A 7441-nucleotide genomic window follows, 5' to 3' on the forward strand; every position below is an offset into this window, starting at 1 on the left:
GTTGCCTTGATTCTTTCATGCAACGCTCCATGTTGCATGAAATCCTTTACTTTCCCGTGGCAACCATTCAACTGTGCAAAATGCCTGGGTGGACCAAGCTCCGCCTTCAAGACGAAGCCCCTCCCCCGCGACTCCCCACTTCAGAATAGCCAGCAGCAGCTAGCCAACATCTGGTGAAGCTTCTCAGTGCAGCGCTAGTAAACATGTTGTTAAAGGGTTAAGAGAGGAGCCATGTTGTGATGACTTCCTAAAGGCAGCGTTTCAGGAAGAGCAGGAGTTTTTAAAGAGACATTTGCCCAATTTTAAGGCTTTAAATTATAAAGTAAAAGTTTTTTAAGCCATATTTGTTGATATATATATAGTATTTTTTTAAAACAACTGAAAGTAACAAATTTACTTGATGTATCTAGAAAATACATAATACTTCTCCTTTAATAGGTTTGCTCCTAAAACACAATAGTTAATTTGGGAAGACTGAATAAAATGAGGCAGAACTTCAGATACAGTTAGTATCATATAGTCTGTAACATGTGGAATAAAATATTCATTCTATAAGAAGAAGGAATCTTTCCTCCTCCTTTGACCTTGTAGTGCACAGTTGTTCAGCAACAACATCTAATATCTTTACACAAATCTGTTTGTTTCAGTATCTCCAGAGATCCGTGAGATCAAGTTGCAGGTCCTGAACTCTGACGCCCTGTGCACTCTGCTGCAGCTCAGGCAATGTGTAGATGCAGCAACTCCGCACACATTACCAATTTAAATGTTGCCTTGGCGCAGCGGGCCGCAGGCGGCTAGAGAAAACAAATAAACCAACAGTTCTTTCAGGTCCGTTATTTCAAATCTCATTATTGACGCCCTGAGAGAAGCGGCCAGAACTCCGAGACCTTCAGGATCGCAGCTGCATCTGCAGGGCTCTCTGTGCGAGGCCCTTAGTGAATACATCCATGTGCAGAGCCATAATTAGACATGCCTTCTAAACTCAATCCCATTTCAAAGAGCTCCTGGGGGAGATATTACGCACCCCGTAAACCTATGGCCCCTGCCTCAGTCACCGCTAATTACATTCCCAGTTCAATCATGTGGAAACAAACAGCAGTAGTACCAACCAACGCAGTGACAAAAGAAAAACAGTTTGAGGGTGAGATTTTTAAAATTAATTAATTTATCTATTTTGCATTTTAGGGATGATCCAACCTGTCTGAGAGATTTCTGAAACTGTATCTGAGCTTAACTTTGTCACCCAGGGGCAAGATAATGGAAAATGGAGAAACTGCATTAGTATAGTAACAAGGTAAGGGGGGGAAAAAATGTTTGGAGGTGTGGAGAAGGAGACCCAGCTCAGTGCTGAAATGTCAGATGAGTCAGAGGCATTCTGGGAAGAGCATCTGCCATGGAGGCTGAAAATTTACAATGACACCATTGCCTGTAATAACAAGCACCTGCAGCCGCTCGGTGAAGGAGCTGTCTGCTCTGTATCAGTGGGGGATGTAACACTGATTAACCCTGAGCGCCGGTAACACCAGATAACTGATGGGCTGCCATGGGGATTTAACTGTAAAATTCTGCGTAGATCCCTGCAACAGCAAAACATGGACACTTGGTAACCTGCTCAATTGTGGCGACTCATTTAACTTTCTCGAACCCCAAAACCCCTGAATTATGAGAAAGTACTGACAGGAGCGCACCTTCAGAAGTAGAAAGGTTTTCAACCAGCATCTTTACAACCAAAACTTTCAGCAGATGTTAAATGCAGAAGTGCATTTGGGGTTCTTGTATGATTATCTCCTTTTTAGGAGAAGGGTGTCATTTTCATTTGGGCAGTTCATCAACACAGTTTTCTATTGGACTTTGGTTGCTGAATTGGTTGAACTAAGCATGTATTGGTACGCTTGATTTACTCCCCTAGCATGTTGATATAGGCTTCATCTCCATTTCTTTATGACTAGACATTTTTTCATTGTTATGCCCCTCATCTTTTATACAACATAACCACATTACTTCAGAGAATGTAAGTATTTGGGGTCTTGTCCGGGATCAAACATAGGTGAGCTTGTCTTCCCAATTCATACCTGGAAGAAATTACACTTCCCATATCCTACACAGTATCAGGAAATGTAGAATGTTGTGGGTTTAACTGTGCAGCTAGTTGTTGAAAATGCAACACTAGCTCCACCAAGAACCACTGAAGGAAACAACATAACAACTAGTTTGATTAAATGTAATGCTTAAATTACTGACGGTGTGTTCTATGACTTTGTATTTTTGTATTTTTAAAACACTTTAAACTCCCTTGTTGCTGAAATGTGCTATACAAATAAACTTGATTGATTGATAAAAAACTTATGACTCATCTTTACAAAATGTCAACAGAATGAGTGAGTGAATTTTAGCAATTGAAACAATTTGGGGGCTCGTCTAGGATCTAATGAAAAAGCTTTGCTTGGGTTTTGTTTGAGGTGGTTTTAGATACATTGTCACAGCTTCTTTTCTTAGCTAAAATGAGCTTTTTGACATGCTAGTATAGATGGCTATAGTCATAGAGAAGGCAGGATGTATCCTATTTTTTTCATTTTTGACTGACCCAACCCTTTTGTTTATTTTGTTGGGGTTTTTTTGCTTCACATAGCAACGGTAGCCTGACAAAATCAATGGCAGGTTAACAGCCATAGGTTACTTGCAGTGGTAGTGGTCATCACTGTATCAGTGTCTTCAGCTTATCAGAATAATTATCACTGAGAAAGCCAACCAAAGTGTGGATGAGATGATCCCCGCTGGCTTGTAACACTAGATATGTTTGTTTTTTTATCTGTGCTGATGTGTGTATGTGTGAGAGAGTGATGGTAAGATGAGGGGAATGGAAAGTGCTTTTTGTGGACAGCGGAGATTGAGATGCAGGAGTGTGTGTGTGTGGGGGTGTGTGGGGGTGTGTAGGTCTAAATGAAGTTGTTGCTGATCCCACAGGCGCCCCCCTCATTGCTCCAGCTGTGATGGTGGTGAAACAGACATGGGGTCTAAATGCTCGCTGTGGCGACATGTAAGAGCGTCAAGGTGGCTGAGCGCAGCAGCTCGACGCCTCTCTGTCACTCTGATCAGAGCTCCGTCACCCAACCCCCCCCCCCCCCCCCCCCCCCCCCCCCACACACACACACACACATTTGCTTGCTGCACAGATGAAACAGGAACTGGCTGCTATGGAGGTCTCGTCTTATTTCATTAAGGCTATCTCTCCGAGTCCTGCACTGCTTGCTTCTGAATGTGAGTCGGTGAGGAGAAGAAGAAGCACACAGATGGTTTGGGAGGAGGAGGGGGGAGGGTCTGTGGGGATGGGGGGTACGGCAGATTTCTCCGCTCTGGTTAGTCACGACTCCTCTCTGCCCGGCGGATGAGTGTGAGCAACAGGGTGAATGGGAGCTGACCCTCCTCCTGTTGATGGGTTTACCTCTGTGTTAATCAGCACACAGCTATAACAGCCAGAGCAGAAAGGCGATATATGTGTGCGTGTGGGTGTGTGTGTGTGTGTGTGTACATGTGTGTCTGTCTTTGTGAGGAGCCAATTTAGTCTTGAGTCAATGGGAGAAAAGATGCGTTTAGCTATGATCGTTCAGGTGAAAGGAGCTGGGTGGTCCTCGCAAAGACAGAGACAGAAGCATGAGGGTGTGTCAGTGTGTGTGCGTGTGGGGGGTACGTGTGTGTGTGTGTGTATGCCCTTTAAAGAGTCATACAACAACACAGAGCAAAGATGTGGGAGACATCTTCCTCCTTCTTCCCTGAATAGAAGCAAAGTTAAAAATCAATAAGACACCAGCAGAGGAGAAGCTCTAAAACCAATGGATCGATGTGCCTTGTGCACTTTGTGGTTTCTTTTAGAAGAAGAAGAAGAAAAAGAAGAAAAAACCTGTTTCACTGATCTAATAAGAGCAATAAACTACAGGAATAAAAAGGCGCTAATGAGATTATGCTGAATCACTATATTAATTCATGCATCCATCTATTGTCTACACCTGATTTTGCTTGCAGACTTGAAGGCGGTTGTGGCCAATCACAGCTGCATTCCATCGACTTTATATTTGCACAATTCAACATTTCGAGAATAAATGTGCTTATTGAAAACGAGCCAATTCCGGAAAAAAACTATTTGTTTTTCTAAAATTGGTTTATTCCTCAAAATTGCGACGGAAACACTTTTTTCGCATCACATGAGTCACATGATCAACAACCGGATGTTGCCGCTGGCGCAAACCATGAAGAAGAAGATGACAGGAAGTAGTGGATTGTGGCATGGCATGTTTTTTAATGACTTATGACATGAACAAACGTGTGATTTTATTTGCGTTTCTTATTTATTGAAAACTGTGCAATTATGAAATTGTGTTTTTTCATCTACATTAGTGCAACATAGACAAAGTTTTGTGCACATTTGTAAAGGAAACGTAGCTACAGAGACACAAGAAAAACAGTCATGCACACACTCACATCTGAGGGCCAATTGGAGCAACCAACCTAACAATAATTAAATTATTGTTATGTAGTAAATCTAACAGTAAACCTAATAATTAGGGGTGCACAATATATCGGCACAAACGTCAGCATCAGCCAGTATTAGTCCATTTAAAAAAAAATATCGTATCAGTCCGATAAATAAAACTGGGCCGACATTAACAGCCGATATTTATTTCCATCTTGTTGCTGTTTGTGTCTTGGGGAAGGAGGACGGCCAGGCGGCGTTTGTTTGGTCATGTGACAGTAATAGTGATGCAGCAAAGGATTGTGGGAAGTTTACCAGAAGCAGAAGACGTGGTTTTTTCCAGGTATCAAAAGGTTTTATATATATATCAGTTATCGGCCATAACAGCGATACTAATGTTGGATATCGATATTGGCTGAAATTGTCATATCTGTGCATCCCTAGCAATAAATAATAATTGTGCCTTTCCCATCTCCGATATAAATATAAATCAATTGCAGATTAATAGGAGTTTGTTATACTTATACTCTTTATACAAGAGCATAACTGAAAAAATAGTTTAATATTCTGCAACACATTTACTTGAAAACGTCCAGTAAACAGGTTCTTATGCTTTAAATAATATTTTAAAAAATATGTCAAAATTTATCCGTAATAACAACTGTAACAGTCAGATGTTTTCTTATTTCCATAATTCAACCTGGAGAGACTCAGATGGAGATAAGAAGACAATTAGAAGAGTTTATTGACAAACAGGATTTAAAGTCTTTGGCGCTCGGGCCCCGGCTGGGGATAACGGTTATCGCAGCGTTAGCGATAGGCTTCAGATGAGCATCCCCGATGCTGTTAGGAACGTCATCCCCCAGGGCCCGGCACTGGTGGTGGAGGTTTAAGAAGGGTGGGGGCCTCAGGACCGGGCGAATGGAGGAGAAGGGGTGGTGGTGGGTTGAGCTCGGCTGAAGAGCGAAGGACACCATGAATGAAGGTTCTTATCAGTTGGGACTTGGTCGATGATTGGACGTGACGTGGCTTGGTCCGGCGTTGATAGGTCGACGATTGTGGGCAGGTCGCTTCAATTAACGGGTCCCGGTGGGGATAAAAGAGTCTTCCAGTTTGAATTTGCGCCTAGGCTTCATGAGAACATTTTATTTTTCAGTTTTAAATAAGGGTGTCATGTATATATTTTTTATTATTTATCTTTAAGTAAATAAAATGGACAAAAGTAATAAAAAAGGGGCATTTATAAATATTTGACAAACAGTCCTGGCATTTCTACTGAAAAGTCAAAGTCAGCTAACTTTTCGCCAAACGCATTCATTCAGAAACTTCTACTCCACTTATCTGCATCGTGTCATAACGAGGACTGAACTTGAATGTGTGCAACTGAATTTGTTCGTACGATAGGATTAGTTTAATGATATTTTACTGAAAAATAAATTGGATCTTGCTGTGCGAGATGCCTTCGGGTGACATTTGTTGTGAGCCGATGCTATGCGGTTAAACTGAACTGAACAAGCAGGCAAGATGTAAATAAAGATGCTAGGCTATCCTGAAGAGGACTTTGAGAAGGTGACAGAAACCAGAAAGAAGATCTAAGAAATGGGGTGTAGCGTTAAACTTGAGCACACTGATGCATAATCCTACAAATCTGAGGGGAAAAAACACGATCTGGAGCTGATCTTTCCTCTGAGTTCTTGTTTTGAGATATTATTGCTTTATTGTGTTTCTTTTGTCCTTATTTTTTTACATCAGTGCCCGTTTCTCTTCCAGTAGTTACTCCTTGGCTTCATGTTCCCACACAGCTGTTGAACGCCTCTTTATCAACTTGTTTATTTGTGCAGCACATTTCAGCAACCAGGCACTTCAAAGTGCTTCACACCAGAAAAACACAACGCAGTGACCCGTCGTGGAACGAGTAAACATTGTATTTTACCAAATGCCATCATAAAAATCATCAAGCAGTTAAAGAATACATATGTTGATCAATGTTAAAGTTATTATGAATCAAAGGCGGCTTTAAACAGGAGGGATTTCAGTCTTTTAGGCTCCATGTCATATTTACGCTTTGAGCTTTTCTCTACTCATGATAGAAATATGAAAATGGACAAAAAAAAAACATCCAAGGTCTTAAGAATAAGAACATAATTTACACGCCATAATTCTCCGTCTTAACCGAAGACAAGAGAGAAAAAAAAACTTAAACACCTAATCTGACACAATAGAGTGTTTATGGTGGCGATTAAAGTTAGAAACTTGGTAAACGAGGCTTAGCTGAAAAAATATTCACGGACAATCCTTCTGAAAACTGACAGACTAAAACTAAAAAGTAAACAAATATTCTCCATCTTGCAAACCGAACAAGCAAAATAAACAAAAAGAGCAACACTGACATGCAAAACAAAAACAAACCTCGTGAACATAAATAAAGCATAAATCAAAGGTGTGGTTGAAACAGGCGAGGGTGTGAATATGTTTTATTTATGCTCGACAAATTTCTTTTTAGTCTATTTTCAGGCTCCATCTGTCCTCATAATCCAGTTACAGATTTGTTCCAGTGAGTTCTTTACTTGTGCAAAAAAAAAAAAGAGAAAAGTTTGAGCCGTGATGATGTGAAAGCTTCCTGCCACGAGAACTGGAGGTTTCCATGTTGAACACTGATCCACGAGGTCAGCGGCAGTTTATCACCGAGAGTTTAGGACGAGCAAACAGGAAGTAGTCAGCTTGCCCGAGAAGAAATCTCTGCGCGCGCGCGCATGTGTGCGTGGGCGGCCTGAGAAGGTCGCTGTGCGCGCGCGCGCCGGGCGCTGACACCGACATCTCCTCCATCTGCTGCCGCTTCAGCACCGACTCCAGTCACACTGACGGAGGAGGAGGCTGCAGGTGAGGAATCCGCTCCGGTTCAAATCGGATTCTGCTCAGGAAATAAACGCGGCGGCGCATAAAAAGCCTAATTAACTCTCCAATTGATTAGCT

Source organism: Xiphophorus couchianus, chromosome 18, assembly GCF_001444195.1.
Source record: "Xiphophorus couchianus chromosome 18, X_couchianus-1.0, whole genome shotgun sequence".
Taxonomy (NCBI): Eukaryota; Metazoa; Chordata; class Actinopteri; order Cyprinodontiformes; family Poeciliidae; genus Xiphophorus; species Xiphophorus couchianus.